The sequence below is a fragment of the Mesoplodon mirus genome, assembly GCF_964341445.2.
Source record: "Mesoplodon mirus genome assembly, chromosome: 8".
Lineage (NCBI taxonomy): Eukaryota > Metazoa > Chordata > Mammalia > Artiodactyla > Ziphiidae > Mesoplodon > Mesoplodon mirus.
Genome location: NC_138984.1, coordinates 55,671,253 through 55,693,859, shown reverse-complemented (window position 1 = coordinate 55,693,859; position 22,607 = coordinate 55,671,253). Strand labels below are relative to the sequence as shown.

Genomic DNA, 22,607 nt, shown 5'->3' with positions numbered 1-22,607 from the left:
TTTTCAGCATAACAGTTCTTTAGTGCTTCAAAAGCTGGTCTGAGAAAATCTGCCTAAAATGTCAGTGTGAATGCATATTAAGAAAATTTTAAAACTGTGAAACATTAATATTAAACCAAAACATTAATATTTTTAGCCTGTAAGGGAATGCTAATACTGAGTAATTCCTATAGTACTTTGATAATAACAGGAATATTCTTGGCCATGAGGGCACATTTTACTTTTGGTCTCCTTCTCTTGCAGATGTGTGTGACTTATTAATTTGTTCATGAATACAATAGCCCTGCATGGAGCATCCACTAGATGTGTGGCTCTGTTCTGAGCACTGGAAATCCAGTGACACATGAGACAAATTGCCTGTGCTTAAGTTACAGTAGGAGAGACAGCAATGCAATAGTTAAACAAACATATACATGGATATACTTTCAGACTGTGGTAACTGTTGCCAAGAAATTAAAGGGGAGAGAGCATAGGAAATGGAAAAGCTGTTTTTTTAAACAGTTTTTTAGAATTTATTTTTATTTTTTTACTTTTGGCTGCATTGGGTCTTCGTTGCTGCATGCAGGCTTTCTCTAGTTGTGGCGAGCCGGGGCTACTCTATGTTATAGTGCGCGGGCTTCTCATGGCAGTGTCTTCTCTTGTTGCGGAGCACGGGCTGTAGGCACACGGGCTTCAGTAGTTGTGGTGCCCGAGCTCAGTAGTTGTGGCTCACGGGCTCTAGAGTGCAGCAGGCTCAGTAGTTGTGGCTCACGGGCTCTAGAGCGCAGGCTCAGTAGCTGTGGCACATGGGCTTAGTTGCTCCCCGGCATGTGGGATCTTCCCGGACCAGGGCTCGAGCCTGTGTCCCCTGCGTGAGCAGGCGGATTCTTAACCACTGTGCCACCAGGGAAGCCTGGAAAGGCTACTTTAGAATGGATATCAGGGTGGGTGTTTCCAAGTAGCTGATATTTGAGCAGAGATCTGAAGATATGTAGGGACAGGCTGTGCGAAGATATGATGAAACTGTTCCACAGAGAGGGAATATTGGGTGTAAAGTTTTCAAAGAAGAGAAGAGCTTGGAGTGTTGTGAAAACCTCAAGGAGACCAGTGTGACTGAAGGGGAGAGTGTGAGGAGGAATAAAGTAGGAGGTAAGGCTGGAGAGTAGCAGAGGCCAAGTTGCATAGTCCAAGGGATCCCCCGGTAAGGAGTGAGGCTCTTATTCTAAATGTGATGTGAGGCAGTGGACGACTACTGCAGAGGAAGTGACAGAATCTGACGTGTGGTTTAAAGAGCTCTCTGATGGCTGTGTAGAGCAGAAACTGGATTGTTGCAAGAGTAGACACAAGGGGACCAGTTGTGAGTCAATTTCTACTGTCCATGAAGGAGATGGTATCTCAGAGTATGATGTTTGCAGAAGTGAACAGCAGGAATGGGACTTAGATATATTTTGAGAGTGAACCCAACAGAGCTTTCTGATGGATTAGATATGGGGGAAGTTTAGGCGAGAGAAAGATTTGAAATAATGGAGCCATCTAGATTTGTGCAGTGCACAACCTTCATCTGTGTACAGGTGAAGCTTTAGCAAGTGAATGAATGCTCGTGGCTGCAATGAGGAAGAGAGTGAAAAAGCAGACTTGGGCGGGGGGTTGCGGTGGGAATATACAGTTTTGATTTGAACATGTTATGGTTTAGATACCTCTAAACTACTACTGTGAGTACTAACTACTTAGTTAAGGGTGAGTCTGGAGTCAGGGAGAGGTCTGGATGGGGAATACAAATTGGGTATCATCGGCATGTAGACACTACATAAGACAATGGGATTGGAAGATCTCTGAGGGAGGTGGAGAGAGAACAGGGCCAAGGATGAAGAATGGGAGAAGGACAATAATCAGGAAAGAATAGAGGAAAAGAAACTGGCAACTAAGACTGAAGAGAAGTGGTCTGTGAAATAAATTTCATGGAGAATAAAGTGAAGAAGGTATATATTAGGAATCTCACTGAATGGCAGAGTTAAGGTAAAGACATTGAACTTACTAATGGATTTAGTGAGATAAAGGTGTTGGTGACATTGATGAGTGATTGGTGAGGAAAATCCCTGCTGTGAAGTTGAAAAGAAAATGGAAGCTAAGGAGGTGGAGACTGAATGTAGGTGATCCATTCAGTGATTTTTTCCCCCTAAAAATAGCAAAATAAATTGACAGTAGCTAAAAGGGGATGTAGGATCAAGAGGTTTTTTTGTTTGCTTGTTTGTTTTTTACAATGTGTTTGTATGTTCTATTAGTCAAGGTAAGCTAGATTATGCTGCAGTAACAAATTAGGCCCCAAATTCCAGTGGTTTACTACAACAAAGGTTTATTTCTCACTCATACCACATGTTCTAGGAGAGTCAGCTGGAGGCTCTGCTTAGATTCCATTGATCTTAAATATGCAAACTCTTCAATATCTACAGTAGAAGAGAAAGATTAGAAAAGAATGAACGAGATTTTCATTCTCTTAGCCTGAACTGATGCACGTTTAATGGTCAGAAGTAGTCACATGGCCCACCTAACTGCAAAGGAGGTGGAAAATGTAGGAGAGCTAATGAAAGCTTTAGTGGCCATCACTGCCTCTACCACATCAGCCAATAAGAAGGATGCAATAGGGAAAATACGCTGGATGTAAGAACTGACTTCCTGAGCAGACCAAAGGGGCATGGAAATCAGTGTACTTCTGGAGAGACAAGTTTTAGCAGCCCTATCTGAGTGAGGATGTTTTACCCATTGTATCAGGAAAGAAAGTTGAGTATATGGACACTGAGTCATGGAGACTGGGAGACTTGATTATGGAAGATGAGGGCATTGTCTTCTGAATACTTTATTTTCCTGGGGAAATTAAAAACAAGGTCATCCATTAAGAATGAAGGAAAGGGAGTGATTTCTGCAGATTTCAAGAGACTGTCAGTAATGGTCTCTAACAGTGGAAAACAAGTTTACTAGGAAAACAAGATAAGATGGTAGAGGTAGCACAGTGTACTAGTTACTCTGCATAGATCTTGGAGGCAGACTGTTTGGAATCCAGCAGTGGCTGTGTCACTTATGACTGTGGCCTCTGGTAACTTAATCAGCAGCTAAAGACCTCAGTTTCCTGATCTGTAAAATTGTAGTAATAATAGTACCTACATTATAGGGTTGTTTGGGGGATTAAAACAGACTGACACCATGTTGTTTCAGTTGTTATTGTGAGGATAGCCTGACATTGGGAAAACTTCAGGTTTATGGTCTAAAAATGAAATGATGCCGTGTAGTACAGCTGTGTGTTCTTTCCTCCATCCATGTTCAACTGCTGAGTTGCTAGGAAGGAGATGTGGAGTAGGCAGAAAATTCGATTTTACCACAGTTAGACTAGATGTGTATGAGAGGGTATTTTGTCCAGTGCACTATTGCCAGGTAGTCTTAATCTTCCAGGTTTGAAGATGTCTGCTTTCACATTGCTTTATTTTTTATCTGAAATCCTAAGCATTTTTCTAGTTTCTATGAGTTCTGTGAGATTTCACAAGGCGGAACTTTGTAGGGGCCCTTCAGATTGTTTAGAAAGTTGGAATTCTATTTATGATTAAGTTAGTCTTCTTCTCCAAGAAAAGCACCATTGATGATTCCTTAAACGTGGTACATTTGGGACTTCAGGGGACACAGGTTTGATCCCTGGTCTAGGAAGATCCCACATGCCATGCCACGGAGCAACTAAGCCTGTGCGCCACAGCTACTGAAGCTCACGCACCACAACTACTGAAGCCTGTGTGCTCTAGAGCCCACAAGCCACAAGTACTGAAGCCCGCACACCTAGAGCCCATGCTCTGCAACAAGAGAAGCCACTGCAATGAGAAGCCCACGCACTGCAATGAAGGGTAGCCCCCGCTCGCTACAACTAGAGAAAGCCTGCATGCAGCAACGAAGACCCCATACAGCCAAAAATAAATAAATAAATAAATTTATGTTTTAAAAAAGGTGGCACATTTGACAGCAACCAACCTGCAAGTCTCTTCATGAGGAAACATCACCTAGAGCTACAGAAGTCAAGTTAATTATTTTCAAAGTTTGTCTCTTGGAAATGAAGAAAATTATTTCTTTACCAAATGAAGTTACATGACTGGGATAAAGCTCACAGTATTTTTCCCGTAAGTGACTCCTTTTTCCTCTATTTGAGAATCCCTGAGTATTTGAACTTTGATCTTTATTGGGAAACAGCACACCAAGGATCTCTGCTTCAATTATCTTGCCAGCTTATACACTGCTTTGTCAGTTACTAATGATCTGAAGCAAATGTCACCAAGTAGAAAAGAGGAGTAATTCTAACGAGATTATATGGGCATGCCAAATCTATCTTCTCTCCTCACTCAGGAATCTGCAAGGAGGCCAACAAAGGACTTGGTTATTGTGAAATAGCAATAGGACAGTTTTCTCCATGTTTTTCTTTGCCTTTAGAAGTCTCTTTTCCAAAATTCATCTCTAGTTTCCTTAGTAACTCAGTCTTTACAGAAACTCTTGTGATGTTTGATACTGGATATTACTCACCATCTAATTCATTGGACTTCCTCATCCTACAACTATTAGATTTCTGATTTCAAAGGGCAAGTGGCTGGCAATATGCATGATGGCCTCTTCAGTTCTCATTAAAATATGATTGTAAATATATGAAGCAAAAAATATGGAAACAGCAAAAGATGAAAACTCAGAATAAAGAAACGAAAATTGGAAAATAACCTAGTGCCAAAATCAAAGAAAAATTGTAATTATTTATTTTGCAGATGGAGCCAGGTGGGAAGATGCTCCATATTCCATTCTTCTATTCCAAGACCTGGACGATTAAGGAAATAAGCAGTTTTTCTATGATGTCAGGTATGATATTTACCTTATTTGAGTGGTGGAATTGTGAATGATTTTGATATATTTGCCAATATATATTTCTTACTTTCTAATTTTTAAAATCTAAATAGCTTTAAGAAGAGAGTATCTATGGATCAGCAAAGATAGTCTCAAATGTGAAGTGGTTGTTTTGGGGATTTCAAGTTTGGGTGATGATTTTGTCATTCTATTTTATTATATTCCCAAATATTTTTTTACTATATTCATATGTTATATATAATTATAGAATAGAATATAGTTTTTAAAAGACAATACTATAGAGGACTCTGAGAACATTGGTTTTATTGCCTCTTATTTCAAATCAAATTTGCAACAAAATATTTTCTTTCCTACTTGATATTTTTTATCACCAAAGTGAGAAAGATTATCTTTTTTATGAGCAAGACTTGTGTATATGTATATATAAGAAATTCAAAATGGTTGTCTGGTCTTACCCAAAATGGAGGGTGTGTTTGAGTGGTCTGCCTTAAAATATAGTCTAGGTAGCACTCAGAACTTACAATGGTTATTCCAGAGCTAGATTGTGTAGAAGCTAAAACTGAGGATGACTTTTTAATAATAATCATTTTAACAATGTGGATAGAATTATTGAGATAATCTGTGTCAGTAATAAAATATTTTTGCATGCATAAGGGGCTATGGCATATCTTAAAACATATAGGAGTCATCCTCAAAAGCAACTAAAACTGAGGTATGATAAGAGACTCTTGTAACTGCTTTAGACTTTATTGTTTTATTATTGTTATTATGATTAAGGCATAATTTACATACATTGAATGTACAGATTTTAAGTGTACAGTTCTGTCACTTTTTAAAAATCCATATAACCTGTATAATCTGCATCTATATGAAGGTATAGAACATTTCTATCACTACAGAAAGTTCTGTTAGGCTTCTTACCAGACCATTTGGTTTCTTTCCAGTTTAGGGCTTTTGTGAATAAGGATACTATGAATGTTCTTGTCCATTACAGTAGATACACTCATTTCTGTTGGGCATATGTCCAGGAGTGAGGTTGCTAGGTTATGGGGTATGTGTATGTTGAGATTTAGTAAGTACCTTAAAACATTTTTTCTATGTGACTGGACCAATTTACACTCATCCCGCTAAGTAAGAAATTCACAGTTGTTCCATATACTTGCTAACACTTAGGATTGTTCATATTTTAATTTTACTCATCCTGGTATGTAATGACAACTCTTTTTGGTTTTAATTTGCATTTTTCTGGTGAGTAACGATGTGAGACTTTTTTCATATGTTTATTGGCTGTTTTGATGTCTTCTATTATGAAGAGCCTGCCTATCACAGTGTATCGTAAATGTCTATTTGCTTGTCTATAATTATGTTCTAACAACTGGTCTGTGAATTCCCTCAAGGTAAGGAATGTTTTTAATAGACCTTTCTTTTCCTGATACTTAGCACACTGCACTAGCCCATTGAAGATTCTAAAATATATTAGTTTGAACAAAAAAGGGATAATTATTAAATAGCTCCTCTTATGTGTCAGGTGCTCTTTGTGTATTACCTCAGTTAATCCCCACAGCAAATCCACTTACCGATGAGGAACTTGAAGCTCAGAGAGCTTTAAGTATTTGCAATGGCCATAGAGCTGGTGAGTGGCTTGCATTACTATAGACTAAAACCAAGACTTTCTCATTTGAAAAGTGTTTCCATTGTTCCTTCTAATCCACTACAATGGCTTCAAATTAGAAAGCAGTCTTTCATTGTATTCATTTTGCACCCATTTTTACTGCTCATGATGGCAGAGGATGGTGTGCTAATATCCAAGTTTCTCTTCTTTTCTCTGGGCACACAGCTAAATTACCTTTCCCAGGCCCCTTGAAGCTGGGTAGGGTCTGTGACCAAGTTACAGCAATAGAATGTGATCTAATATTGTGTATACCACTTCCAGGTTTCACCTATAAAAATCTCCCACACACAATCTTCCACTTGCTGCCTATATGTTGAAGATGGTGGCAACATGAGCTATAAGGAGGCTGGGTCCCTGAGTGACTGTGTGGAACAGAAACTCCTCCCCTCCCCCCACCACACTGGTCTATCATGAATGAACTTGAAGCTGTCATCATGATAGACCACGGAGATGTCAAAGTTTGTTACAGAAGCCCAGTCACCTAAGTCTCTCTCTAGATATTGGTGATGCGGAGATGATAGACTTCGAGAACTTCAGTTTGGTAAATAAAGAATTCTAACACATGACAAATGTTATAATAAAGGTACAAACTAAGTTCTATGGCAAATGATGGAGACAGATCAGTTCTGCCTTGTAAACTTAAAGAATATCTCAGTGAGGGAATAATATTTTTTTACCTTGTCCTTGGAAGATCAGATTAAAGTGATGGGCATTTCAGGTTGTAGAAACAGCGTGAGGAAATGTGTGGAAAGCTAAAAAGCATGGTGTACCTGTACCGCTTTTGCCTGGAGATTTGTGAAGTTCAGTGTGGCTAGATTACAACTCATATGAGGAGAATGGTAAGAGAGCAATTTTAAAAAAAGTAAAAAAGTTTGGTGGCCACAATTGAAGCATCTACTCTACCATGGAAAGGAATTAGAACTTGGTGTTATGATCAATGGGGAGCCATTTTTTTATGAATTGAAAGGAAAGAAACTGGACCAGGAAAATCATTTAAATGCATTGCAATTATCCAGATGAAAAATAATGAGGATCAGAACTAAAACATTGTCAGTGGGTATTAAGAGGAGGTAGATTTTTAAAATTAATATGGCTGTGGAGATAAAACGAATGACATTTAGACTGTTTCTTTTGTTGAATGTCACCCACTATTAGAAAAGTATTACATAAATCAAGTCCAAATGAATCTTTGGTACTTTCAGGTCTTCTTCTAGAGTCTCTGTTTCTTGTTAGAATGTCAATTGTTGATTTCTTTCTCTAACTTCTCAGAACTTCTGGCAGCCTTGTTCTACTTAAAATGTGCTCAACAATAATATTCTGTCAATGAAAAAAACCAAGTTAAGATTTCTGTAATAGTTCCTTGCATGCTGTTCCCCAACATTTCAGTTTGTTTTCTGTTTTAGATGGAAGATAAACAATGTAACTCCACAAATAGTTAGTGAGCTCCTATTATGTTCTCAGCATAGCAGTAGTCAGTAATGATAAAGAGAGTATAATCCTCAATTTTCAGCCTTTATGAAATTCCTAGTCTAGAGTCAGTAGGGAAAAGGAAATCAAGAAGGATAACAACTCCAAATGGCAACAACACAGTCTAAAGCTGCTACCAAAATGAAGTATTATGAGGGTTCAAATTGCTAAGAAGATTCAAAGGAGTGATGTTAGGTATTTGGAATGGTAGTTGTGGTTTTGTGCAGACTTCACACAATGTGATATAGGTTTCAATGATGAAGGTGATGATGATGGTGATGATAATGATGATGATGGTGGAGGACAAGTTCCTTTTAGCATCTGTAATTATATGACACTGTAGTTACTACTGACATGCCTGTGGGCATATGACCAGGAAGGCTGTTCTTCCACATGCATGCCTGATCTCCTGCATTAATGATTCAAATCACTGATTATATAATAATAATAATGAGAATTGCTAGCCAAAGAGTCAATTTTCACTGTTTGTTTTGCTTCTCAGGCGAATAAAGGCAGTTTTAGAAAGGCTCCCGTGAATTAATAGAATAAAGCAAACACACAGGAGGAAAAGTATCACCAAGGATTAAGGAAGCTCACGTTAGAATCAAAGTAGGAGACACACAGAAGCTTAGCAAAAGGAATGAAGGAGCAGTTTCTTTTCTTCTGTCCCGAAAATATACTTGCAAACTGAATCACAAGCAGAGGAGGAAAAGGTAGGCCATTGTATGATGAGAGGAGGAAGGAAAAAAAAAGCAGCAAGTAGGATTTTAGTTCATTTTTTAGAGGATTAAATAAGGCTGATGCCAGGAGCATGCTGAAGTAAATTTCCCAAAGGGGTAGGATTTTGGCAGAAAATCAGAATCATGTATTTAGAAATGAGCATTATTCTTTAACTATACCAACAAAAACTCTAAAGTATTCAGCCTGGAAATGAATTTGAAAGAATATAATAGATGTATTCATTCATTCATTTATTCCGCAAACATATATTGAATGGCTATTATAGAACAGACACTCTGTGAGGCATTGGTAGGAAAAAAGGCCAAGACAGTCAGGCCTCCCTCAAGAAGTTCACGCAGGGTGACTCACAGAAAAACAAAAACAGAAAAACAATAAACATGGTGATGTGTATTGTGAAGCTAGGTATGAGCTAGCTGCTAAGGTAGTGTGGAGAAAGAAATTCTTCATCTGGCTGGGGCAGTCAGGAAAGGCATCCCAGAGGAAAAACTCTCTTGAGTTAGGATGTGCAGGATGAATAGAAATTGGCCAAGGGGAAAAAGCGGGATAGATATTTAAGGCAAAGAGAAACAGAAGAGAAACAGATCATGCACCAGTGATAATTGCCGCACATAAGACTCACTGTTGGATGCTAAAATTAGTGGGTAAAATCTTTTGAATAAACAAAATTTACACAGTCTCAAAGTATCTCCCCCAAGGTATGTATTAACTACAAAGGCAAAGATAGTAATTTTACAGTAGAAAAATTCAGCAGAAACCACGTTCTAGTAGCTAGAGATCAGCATCATCAATGAAAAGCCATGAGCGTTATGAACCCAGTGATACGATGCACGGAGGAGAACACAGCACTTCTGTATTGTTCTTGCCCAAAAGGCATAACTTCAGTCCAATCATGAGAAGACATCAGACAAAAGAAAACTGAGGGACATTCAACAAAACAACTGATCAATGCCCTTCAAAGGTGTCAAGGTCATGAAAGATAAGGAAAGACTGAGAAACTGTTACAGACTGTAGGAGACTAAGGAGAATTAAGAACTGAATGCAAGGTGGGATCCTGGTTAGGATATGGAACAGGAACAAAGTTAGTGAAAAAACTGGTAACATTTGAATAAGGCTGTTAGCTTAGTTAATAATACTGTCCCAATGTGAATTTCTTTTACTCGATAAATGGACTGCTGTTACATAAGACATTAGGGGGAGTGAAGGATATATGGAAAGTCTCTGCACTGCTTTTCCATTTTTTCTGTAAGTCTACAGTTAATAAGAATTAAAAAAATTTTTTAAAGACACTCAAGTTTAAGATAACAGAATGTACACATGGGAGGATGAATACACTGATAGAATCTTCGTGTTGGATATTTGTGGGAGGTGAGGTTGGCCGAGTCCTTCCGAAGGAGTTTGGGTGTAGGTGACAACAGGCCATTGAGGAAGTTAAGCAGCAGAGTATCATAATCAAGTTTGTGTTTCATGCACATCCTTCTGGTGACAGCATGAATGTGAAGGTAAGGACTCTGGAGTTGGGACAGTGTTAAAGTAGCTATAGGTCCAGAGAAAGATGGTAAAGACTTGTACCATGACAGTGGTACAGGCGATGGAATGGAATTCTAGAGTTGCGCAACAGGCTTCCAAGAGATTCATCATCATTCCCTCGTTAAAAATCATATGTAAAAGTTTCCTAAGCTGATTTTCTATACTTATCACCCATATACCTATGTATGTAGCCTACACTGTTGGCCATTTTATCCTAATTAGGAATTTACTTATCCTCCATCCCATATGTACTCCTGCTTCCTGACTTCCAGCCTGCAGTTAGATGTCATTACCTGAAGATCAGCTGCTCCTTATATACAACAGGCCAGATTTCTTTCAGCAGACCATGCAACCTGGCAGTGGGCTTTTCCATTCCCAGAGCACTCTGCATGTAGGCAGCAATAAACAGATAAGGAACTTCCTCTCTTTCCCTTTGCTAAAGTTGCCAATCCATCTAGCTGATCAAGGCCACTTGAATCCAAGATCAAATAAGTTCTTAGCCATTACTCCTTTGTTAAAGAAACAGAAAAGGAAGAAAAAAAATAAGTGAGATTGTCAATGAGAATATTTCTTTAATCTCAAAACCAAACAATACAACCCACTTTCCAAACTATTTCTCTTCTTTGAATCTTGTCACCACTTTACGGCATTTTGCCACTGCCTCCAAAATTCACTACCTGGGCTTCCACTTGAGGCTGCTTTGTTCTGCATTGTATTGATAATTTACCCTGGAGTTTTGATTTTAAAAGACCCAGAAGTGGGAAAGGCTTCAAGTAGGATAAAAAGGCTGGCAAACGTATCCTTCAAAACCTCTACTCCATCCTGCACCCTCTACTAGTTTCTTGAATGCTTCCCTGTAAAGGGAGCCCAGGTGACCATCAGGTGGCTTCATAATAAAGCACATTTGATTTGATAAGTAGAGGAAATAAGTTGCCTTCCCCAATGATATTTTATCTGTATTGTTCTGTTAAGAACTTATTCCTTTTTAATTAAGCATAGCTTCCTAAATCTTTTTTTTCAGTATTCTTTCTTTAAAATTTTTTTTATTGAAGTGTAGTTGATTTACAATGTTGTGTTAATTTCTGCTGTATAGCAAAGTGATTCAGTTATAAATACATATGCATTCTTTTTTTAATATTCTTTTCCATTATGATTCATCATAGGATACCGAATATAGTTCTCTGCGCTATAGAGTAGGACCTTGTTGTTAATCCATTCCATGTATAATAGCTTACATCTGCTAACCTCAACCTCCCACTCCATCCCTTCCCTAGCCCCTCCCTCTTGGCAACCACAAGTCTGTTCTCTATGTCCATGAGTCTGTTTCATAGCTAGGTTCATTTGTGTCATATTTTAGATTCCACATATAAGTGATATCATATGATATTTGTCTTTCTCTTTCCGACTTACTTCACTTAGCATGATAATCTCTAGTTGCATTCATATTGCTGCAAATGGCATTATTTCATTCATTTTTATGGCTGAGTAGTACCCCATTGTATATATGTACCACATCTTCCTTATCCATTCATCTGTTGATGGACATTTAGGTTGTTTACACGTCTTGGCTATTGTGAATAGTGCTGCTATGAACATAGGGGTGCATGTATCTTTTTTGATCAAAGTTTTGTCTGGATATATGCCCAGGAGTGGGATTGCTGGATCATGTGGTAATTCTATTTTTAGCTTTTTGAGGAGCCTCCATACTGTTTTCCACAGTGGCTATACCAACTTACATTCCCACCGGCAGCATAGGAAGGTTCCCGTTTTTCCACACCGTCTCCAGCATTTCTTACTAAATCTTTTTCTAACAAAGCAAAGGCCCCTGATAGGAAGGCTCTGCCATGGCCATGTAGTGTGTTCAGTGTTATTGGATCTCTGTCCTCCTTGAGTAAAGCAGGTGGAAAGCCTGAATATGCTGGACACTTTAAGAGGAACAGTGGCAGAGGGTCAGGGTTAAAAAGGTATAGCAGAAGTTCTGGCCTTCCAAGGATGCCACACCTCCACATATTAGCAGAATCCCTGATTTATTCCCACATTTGCCCCATTGGTTTGCATTATGTAGGGGATTGCCTAAGACATTATTTTAAATATAGAGCTACCAACTGCTTTGAACATTGGAGTAGGTAAGGAGTAGCTTGGTTTTAGGTGAAAGAGATTAGAAAAGGATTTCTGAAAAAGATCTTGAAAGAAGGAGGGAAGAGACTGCACTCACAAGAAGAGCTGGAATTAATTTTTTTAAGTTAAGACACACTAAAAATCAGCTAAATGCCCAAGCTGAGACTGGGAACAAAACATAGAGGAACCAGGGTTTGTAACCAGGACGGTGCAGAGCCGGGTGTTAGGGAAAGATGAATTAGAGAGAGAGTGTAGACATATAAGCATTTGCCTGAATCATGTGTCTATTTGCCTGAATATCTTGGGTCTAGTTACCTGGGATGTAACTTTGCTCCCATCAGCTGATGTAAAAAAAACATGATAAATGTTGTCAAGTCTAACAAGTTTAGTATGAAGGTTATTGAAATCCTTGGCCTATTTTGTGACCCTGTGACAGGGTGGAGGAAGCCACTGTAGATGAGAAATCCAGTAACAAAACCATCCCAGGGAGAAACTGTAGGTGTGTTTCTATTGTAGGGAATTTTTTCTGCAAATATTATGGGAGATTCCCAACTGCTTCTCAGGCTCCGAATTAATTGGTTCTTCTTATAAGACAATAAGGAGAATTCAGAAAATATAAGGGAAACTTTAGACAGAAAGGTTTTCAGTAAACTCCTTTTATTTTCTGCTCAAAATGACATTAATAATTAAATATTACCCACACTGGTTTCTCAGCTTGGTGTGAATGAGTTCTTTTGCCTTTAATTTTTCAAATGCCAGAGTACAGATTCAAGACCTCTTCTGTTTCAGGGGGAGGAAACAAAAAGAGATTCTTCTGCTGTCAAGCTTGTGGACAGTGCTCCTCCCCTCTTGGGGACCTATCCTCTGTTACACCAAGACCAATAACAGACATAATTACCTGTTACATCATTCCCTTTCTCATTTGAATGTAAGAGGTGGGCTCTTTTCTGCTACCGGCTTTTACAAAGTAACAAGCAGGCAGAATTCTTGTGATAGATAAGATACAAAGCTCAAAGAACATGCTACGTTCACTTCCCATTCCCTTTCTCATTTGAATGTAAGAGGTGGGCTCTTTTCTGCTACCCAGCTTTTACAAAGTAACAAGCAGGCAGAATTCTTGTGATATATAAGATACAAAGCTCAAAGAACATGCTACGTTCACTTCCCATTCCCTTGTTGTAAATCGTGCACTGGAGTGCACCGTGCTGTTCTAGGGACAGTATTACCAGTTCCTTATACTCATAGTTGAAGAAAGTACTGTCACATGAAAAGTGGTCAAGAAGAATTATTCCTGGGACATGTGATACAGTTCCAAAGATAAAACTTCACCTAGCTCATAATTTTACCCTGAGCGAGCCCTGAGTTCAGGGAAGAGTCCTAACAGCAATATGGGAGTGGGCTCTCTCCATCATAATCCCTCCACTCAGGACTCTGGGACAGTAGAGCATCATCACTCTATGTACTTACTCTCCATCAGTGGTACGAATGCTGCTGTTGGGATGCAGAGGTTGTCTATGGGGATTGGTGGGATTTTATAACAATTACCAAAAACTAATCTTCGTTCAACTTCCATTAAGCATGATGTGCTATATATTAAAAATATTACTTACCAGGGATAACTTATCCATGACCTTTTGCAGCATGAGGAATTATCTTGTCTTGTATTATCATAGTAAATCCTCTCTCTCCTTTATCTAATAGCAAACATTTTTAATAGGTCTCTGAGAATCTATTTTAAATATTCAACCTAATACAGAATGCTGTAAACATATATATTTTGCAGATAAAGAGAGCTGCTTTTCTTTTTCATTGGAGATCCTGGGCTTTAGATAGAGGGACTGCTGGGGAAGGTGAAATGTTGAAAGCTATGTATCTGACTCAACCCCCTCACTTTGAAGCAGAAAGCTAAGAGGTTAGCCGATAGTCCAAATTCAAGGGCAAATCAGATGCAAACCTAGACTCACGCTGAGTTTCCTTCATTCTCTGTCCAGCACTTTATCCTGCACATTGACTGAGAACAGGGTTTAGAGGCAGCTGCTGTCCAGCAAGCCAAGAGAGGAAAATTCATGCAGGAGTGAGAGGAAGGACTTTGTAACATATATGGTGAATTGTGTTGCTGTCTGTTACTACGCTGCTAGGAGGTGAAGTTGCTTCTGTGGAGAATAAAGAGGTCTCCCTGGAATTCTAACATAAGCCAAGTTATATGTGCAGGAGTCATGGACGTTTGTTCTTTAAACAAATATTTATTAAATACCTTTGCACACCAGACATTGTGGTAATTGTTGTCTAGGGATCTTGGGGGCTGGGGTAAGCATCTCCCTTCCCCAGCTTCAGGGATCTATGAGAAGAGACATCACTTGATGTCTCTAACTCCCCCCACTCTCCTCTCCCTCACCACACACATCTTCCCCAGTTAGGTAGTAGAGGTGGACAGTGACCTACCTACCTTATTGAAGAGTTTCAAAGAGGAACCTGGCATGACTCAGCCCCTTTTATTCTCTTTCTCTTGGGAATCTGTCTGGTCAGCTCTTGGTCATGTGTTCAGCATAACAGTAAAAGTTCTGTTCTAATGGGGAGGAATCCATGGTTTCCTCTCCATGCTTATGACAGGAGCTGTCAATTTATCTAATACAAAGCCTCAGTTATATGAAACCAAATTTGCCTCACACTTATGTGAAGTATTCCATCAGCTTTATTAGTAATAAAATTGGCTGAAGTCAGGCAAAGGGGTGCTAGGTCTACAAACAGCATTTGGGCCACTACAGTGCAGGGCTGGGGTCATGGGTGTACAACCACTGCAGTCATACAGGGTCCTCTACTTGAAGGGCCCACACTAGGCTTAATGCTTTGCTGTCATTGTCTTGAAATTCTGAATTTTTGAATGAGGGGCCCACATTTTTAGTTTTTTACTTGGCCTTACAAATTCTGTAGCCAGTCCTGCCAAGGTTCTTAGTTCAACAGTGGGGACTTAGACCATGGGCTGTGTGGCTTAATCTTAAGCTACTCAAGATGACCTTGGCCTGGTATTGCAAGATCATTTTAGTCATTAGTGGATAGAACATTTGCCACGTCTAAACTTTAAGGTGGCTGGGATCTACCTACAGAGCACTGGTAAGACTCTAGCAGTAACGCGTTAGGTTGATCTGGATTTGCTACCCCCAAATTACATTCCATATTCAGGACTGCAGAAGGGATTCTGTATTCCTGAGGCTTTTCGAAAGCCTGGAGTATCACTACCCTCACCCCCTCCCAAACATAAAAATTGGCTTCAGAGTGATTCAGGACTAGTTAATAACTAAGCTCTTTCTGCGTTTTCCTGTATTTGAAGAGCACATGTCAGAGATTTGGGTCCTCACAGGACCCCTACGTGCAAGTTTCAGAAGCAATAAAGGCTTCAGCTCCAGAGTACTGGTCCCGCTAAAACCCAGGTAAAGAAAGTGAGAGGCTCTCTAGGAGGCAATTTCCTAGGCCTAATCAATTCCATAACAAGGGACTTTGTTAATAGACACTGAGGCATAGGAGTAAGAATGCCTACCAGAATTCTTACCATAAAAATGTGCTTCTAGAACAAGCTCTACTCAATAGAAAACTGGGGTGCCAGGGACTCAGGGATTAAGGGAGAAATGGAAATTAGTAAAATTTAAATACACTGAATGGGGAAGATTGATACCTCAAAAAAGACTTGTTGATTGGACTGCTACATTGCAAATTTCTAAACCCCCAAAGGTACACTATATCAAATGGCACTTTCTGGGTGACAGAACCCCAGGCAGAATCCTCTCAGATACGATAAAGGCACCATGCCCAAAGAAGCTTTCTTTAAAAAGATCTCCCAACTGAGTTTAAATTTAGGTCTTGGTCTTCTTAAACAGGCACGGCCTAATTGACATTCTCTGGAGCGAAAATAAAAAATTTCCGCACTTCTTTCAAATACCATCAAATCTTTGCTATATTCTTTGGCAGCCCTAAATTCTGGGTTTCTTTGCCTGAGATGAGGACTTGAGGACTGAAAATTACCTTTGTTTCTATGTTTGCTAGGTTTGCAGCAGTTCTGAAATAATATCTTGTATTCGAATATACCTTTGAACTCTTTAAAGAGTGAGGTACATTAAAGATTTTATGTGGAGCTAATTGAACTCTTGAGGTCCAAAGGAACTGCCTGTATTCTAGTGATGGACAACACAGGCTGTGGCTTCTAAAGGAGCCCAGCTCCATTTGATCACTGAGAGAACACCTTCAACTGAGACAAAGCAGAATACAAAAAAGACTTCACTTTCTTTGGGCTTTTCGTACCCAAGAACAATATCTGATTTTGGACTTTAATTACCTTCAACTTTGATGTATTTGAACTTGAACTTTCAAGGGACTCTAATCTATGGGTTTATTTTCTCTCAAGGGATTTGATCCTGGAAGGGAGTTTATATTCAGGTATTGGGAATTTTACTATTGAATTAACTTTAAGCTTCCCAATGAGTTATATTAGGCAGTGTACTTGAACATAATTTAGAACTGGGCGAAAATAGGCAGACAAATTTCACCTGGCTACCGTGGTTTTAGAATTAGTTTAATTAATGACCCATTTCAGTGGGGAACAATCTACACTGTCATCTGCAACCTCAGGAGGGTCCTTAATGAAGGAGTGATTGGTATGGGGGAGAGCTTTATGAAGATAGAATCAAACCACCCTAATGGGTTGCCACTCTCCTCCTCCAGTGAGATAACCATTCTGGTGTTAACCATATATTTAGGGTTAAGCCAAAGGAGTTAAGAGAACCAAAGTCTTGGGAATGTTGATTGGAAAGCATCCTTTATCTTGGTTCCTGTTTCCTGTTTCCAAGGGAAGAGACATCAATCAGTAACCTCTTGGCTTCTCTCCTCCTATCTTATTTTTTCCTCTCTAAGGCAGATAGAATGAATTACCAGATTGGTGTGACAGGGAGAGGGACCGGGTGTTCTCAGTCCCTTGCTGTCTTTTTGTGCTCTCTCTGCCTTCAGAGAATGTGCATTCTTGCCTGATCTTGGCCTTGTGCTAACTTTGTGCTTGAGGCTTCCTTTGGGGAGACCTATAGTCTTCTTATGCTATTTGAGATTATGTATTATGAAGTACACTGTTGCTTTTCACTTAAACTACAATCTCTTTCAGCTGTATAATGGCAAGTTAATATTTTAACTCTCATTGCCTTGTTGTAGACACTGGAAAGACTTCTATTTATAAGCTAGATGATCTTTCTCTAACTATTTAACCTATTTCTCAGTTTTTCCCCATGTGTAAAATGAGATAATACCTCTACCTACTTTTTCAGGATTGTTATAGGTGGAAAGAGTTAGTGGCAAGTGCTTAGGAAAATGCTATATCAGTGTTTGCTATTACTATGTTACCTTATCTACCAATCTGTACAGAATTTGAGGAGTGAGAATGAGAGATGCATTTTATTGGGTTTCCCATGCAGCCCAACAATACGTACTAAGTACACAAAAAACAATGTCATGGTCCTGGCTTCAGTCTTGGGGTGGAAACAGACAAGTGAATCAATAATTGTAGTATAGCATGTGACATGTTATAATAAAGACCTGTGCTCTGTGCCGTGGGAATTTGGAGATGGGACCAACTGACAATTCAAATGTTACTGTGGCTGTACTCAACACTAGTCCAAGGCAAATTGTGAATTGGAGCCTCATAGTTTTCAGCCCCAGGGTTACACCTTCATTTTAGTGCCTTCTGTCCCCATTTTTCTGCCACACCATGATCTATGCTCTCTCACCACTGCCTGGCTGCCCTCCTGGAGTTGCTCCCTCTAATATTCAGTTGCAGACTCAGTTGCACGTTGGGACAACAGCTGCCTGAGGCACCCATCCATATCAGCTGCCAAACCATCGTTGAGGGTTGAAAACATCACTGGATATGTAACAAGACGTAGAAAACTGAGTTTATCAGAAAGGAAAGGAAATTGGGTACCAGATGAGGATTATAGTTTTAAGCAATAGAAACTAGCTCAGAAAGATTGAGCAGACAAGGAATTTATTTAAAAGATATTTAGCAGATCACAGAACCATTGAAAGCAAGCTGGAGACTATTATGTTCATGGCAGTGCTTTAAAACCACATTGTAATACTGGTCTGGGGAGGAAACTGTAGCTGAGGCCACTGTACACTAGATGACAAAATGTGTACCAGTCACTAGTGCATTAGGACCTCTGCTCCTGCAGCCACTGTTGCTGCCTGCTTGATGCCTCTTCTGTGCAAAGCAACTTCACATCTTCTGCAGCCACCACAGATCCCAAATGATGGACACCTTCTTAAATCTTGCAAAACAACAACAGTGACGACAACAACAGGACTGAATTCTGTGCAGTTCTTGCTTTTGCCACTGCTTACTTTCTACCAGTTTTGCGAAGGTGCATCCAGTTGGTGGAATCCAGGTCATATGCCTGAATTCCAGTGGTGAGGCAGCTGGCAAAGCCAGTTTTCTGGCTTCTCCCTTGGGGTGGTGTTGGGAAAGTATTAGACAGCCAGAAAACATGACAAATGTCTAGTATACTACTGAGAGCCTTGGAGGAGGAATGAGACCCTTTAAAAACTTGATTGAATAATGATTGATGCCAGTAAGTATCTTATAAGGTTTTTTCTTTCTTTTTTAAAGGAATGGAAAGGTTTTATTTTTCTTTTCAATATTAGCCATTATTATTATTATTATTCATTTTTCCTTTATTTCTCTTGCTGTTGAGGTTCTACCCAGCCTCCAAGTCAAAGTGAAATCCAGACATTCCTAAAGTACCCCATCCCAACACCTCTCTCCCCTCAAACACAACTGTGCTTTGCTCTTCTTTTATAACTCATCACAGTTTCAAAGACTGACTTTTATTTGAGTCATATATTGTCTTTTGCCACTGCTATCACCTCTTTTATGACCTTTCTAGAAGCCGGAATTGGCTTCATCTTGGGTTCTCCCATACATAGGTAAGTTGCTCATATAGAGCAGAATTTCAGCAAATATTTGTTGGATCGAGCTAAATATTAATTCTTATTTTGTCTCATACCCCTGCCTTTTGTTAATTAGGCATAGAGGATAAAGTATTTTAATAGGACACTGAGTTATCCCTTCATATAACTCATTTTACATTTTTAAAAATTTTAATTCATTTATTTTTATTGATGTAGGGTTGATTTACAATATTATGTTAGTTGCAGGTGTACAGCGAAGTGATTGTTATATATATATTATTATTTTCATATTATTTTCCACTATAGGCTATTACAAGATATTGGATATTGTTCCCTGTGTTATACAGTAAATCCTTGTTGCTTATCTATTTTATATATGGTAGTGTGTATCTGTTAATGCCATACTCCTAATTTATCCCTCCCAACTCCCTTTCCCCTTTGGTAACCATAAGTTTGTTTGCAATGTCTATGTGTCTGTTTCTGTTTTGTAACTAGATCATCTGTATTATATAATATAATATTTGTCTTTCTCTTCCTTAACTTACTATGGTACACTCTAGGTCCATCCATGTTACTGCAAATGGCAATATTTCATTGTTTTTTTTATAGCTGGGTGGTATTACATTGTGTATATATGTACCACATCTTCTTTATCCATTCATCTGTTGATGGACACTTAGGCTGCTTCCACATCTTGGCTATGGTAAATAGTGAACATTGGGGTGCATGTATCTTTTTGAATTAGAGCTTTCATCTTTTCCGGCCATGTGCCCAGGAGTGGGATTACTGGATCATATGGTAGCTCTATTTTTAGTTTTTTTTTTTTTTTTTTAAGTAACTCATTTATTTTTATAAGGGCCTTCTGGAACCACTTTGAAAACTTCTTAGGTGTAGGGGTTCCCTAAAAACAATACAGGTAACCACCCTTGGGAAAGGTAAAGTAAAACCTCATGATCCAGAGGAGAGGTATATCCAGAATAACCCCCTGTATTTCACAGGGGAAAAAGGAAACTTTCCTGATCCTTCAGAAAAAGAGTGACAGTAAACTGAGAGAGCTGACTTCAGGAACCAAATAGGGTATGTGGGTTGAAGTCAGCACCAAAAAATAGAGTCGCTTTCAACCTCTTCTTCCCTTGAAAACTCATTGCTGGAAGCTAGTCGAGTGAAAACCTGCAGTGCTGGATATTATCAGCCAAATTCTTCAGTGACACTTTCTGGTAGTAAAAAACCATGGGGTCAGAAGCTGCAACAGACTGATTAAAAAAACAGCCTCTCCTTCTTTGGACATGGAAGTCAAAGAAGAGGGTGGGCACCTCTTTTCTAAAGTTTCTCTGGGAGTTTGATCTGGTTTTATTTTAATTTGGAGAAATAAATTGTCATCAAACTTATAGGCTGAATTACAGTACCAGAAACCAAAATTATGTTTTTACTGCTATAGTTGGAAAGGACATGGGGAAGACTGGGAAGCTGGATGGGAAATGTATGACAGTATAAAATACAAGTATAGGTGATTTAATGTGATCACAGATAATAGCTTTTCTTCAGAGTAAGTTCTCGTTGCTATTTATTCTTCTGCTGCCTTGCGAAGTCCTTTTGAGGGAAGGATTACAGAATGTTTGTAGAAGAAACTTGGAAATTGTCTAGTCATTTCATCTGACAAAGAAGTACCCTGGGGCTTCCCTGGTGGCGCAGTGGTTGAGAGTCCGCCTGCCGATGCAGGGGACACGGGTTCATGCCCTGGTCTGGGAGGATCCCACATGCCGCGGAGCGGCTGGGCCCGTGAGCCATGGCCGCTGAGCCTGCGCGTCCGGAGCCTGTGCTCTGCAACAGAAGAGGCCACAGCAGTGAGAGGCTGGCGTACCGCAAAAAAAAAAAAAAAAAAAAAAACTACCCCAGAGGCCCTTGAGGAAGTGAGACCTAATAAAGGTCACACAGAGTAAACAGCAGAAGTGGGACTGGAATCAGATCTCTTTTGGTACCACCTGGCCCTGATCAAAAACTATCTAAGAAATTCTCAAAGACAGCATCCTTTACTTTTCCCCTAGGCATCAGGCAGACTTTGTTTCTAGCTCTCATTTTCAAAATGATTACATTGTAAATTTTAACAACCATGTTGGAAAACAACAGAATTCCAATGTTAATTGCTATTTGAAAGGGGAGGGAAACTTTGCAAATATTTTACCCCGCCCATCAGCAAACAAAGTTATGAGGCTGATCTTTTCTTTGTGACCTTCCTCCCCAATCCTAGTCTAAAAATATTTGCTGATGAAAAATCTATTCCAGCTAGTCCATTTTTCAGAATATGAACACTTCTCTTTGCCTCTCTTTAACACTGGGCATCTGTGGGTCCTGTTTTGGCTTTGTTCCTAATTACAATGCTCACTCTTCATCTGTTCTTGGCCATTTAGTCTGTGCGGACTTGTTTTCTCTGCCCTACTGATTATGAGATGGGCAGTGGGATAACTGAAACAACCCCACTGAGACCCAGTAGGTAACCTCGTCCAAGATTAATTGTCTCTTTTGACCAAATTATCACTAGCCATCCCCCTAAAGCATTCCTTTTGAAATCCGTTAATAAAGTTCCCAAATTACCAGTCAGGGGTCCATGTGGCTTAGGCAGACAAATCCTATGAGTTAATCCTATTAATCCAGTTTGGGGCACAGTTTAGACCCAGGGTGCTTCTTGAGAAGTTATATCTAGTTTTAAGGTTGTATTTGGCAGCTTCATCTGAGGGAAGTTTACTAAACAACCTGGTATATAGTTTTCTCTGGAAACCTCTGTGTGTGGTTATGTTTTGCACACCATAACAAAGTGAGACTGGTTGATAACCTAGCTGTAGTCACCTAAATGGAAAGCACACCCATGGTTTGACCAATGGAAAGACATCTGAGACTCTCATTCAGATAAATCTGAAAAGTTCCAGTTAATTCATTCTACTTAATGGTCTCCATTTCCAGCCATTCACTACTTATTACAGAACAGTGAGAGCAGGCCCTCAGAAGAACCCCACACTTAGTTTAATGCTCTACTATTGCTGTCTTGAAATTTAATAATTTAATCTTTGAATGTGTGTTTGGTAAGTGAAGCCTCATGGGACAATGGAGCATATACTTGAGCAAAGGACATACGCAGAAGAAGGGTAATTACCTTTTTTTTTTTTTTTTTTTTTTTTTTTTCCGTACGCGGGCCTCTCACTGTTGTGGCCTCTCCCGTTGCGGAGCACAGGCTCCGGATGCGCAGGCTCAGCGGCCATGGCTCACGGGCCCAGCCGCTCCGCGG

General features: G+C 39.5%; 1 long non-coding RNA gene across 1 annotated transcript in view; it reads left to right on the top strand.

Annotated features, from left to right (window-relative positions):
* The window catches only part of LOC309809171, a 193,395-nt gene that overhangs the window by 16,559 nt on the left and 154,229 nt on the right, over nt 1-22,607 (top strand). Inside the window, exon 2 of the long non-coding RNA XR_014294827.1 lies at nt 4,764-4,854. This is a non-coding gene — a long non-coding RNA (uncharacterized lncRNA). The remainder of the gene's footprint in view (nt 1-4,763; nt 4,855-22,607) is intronic.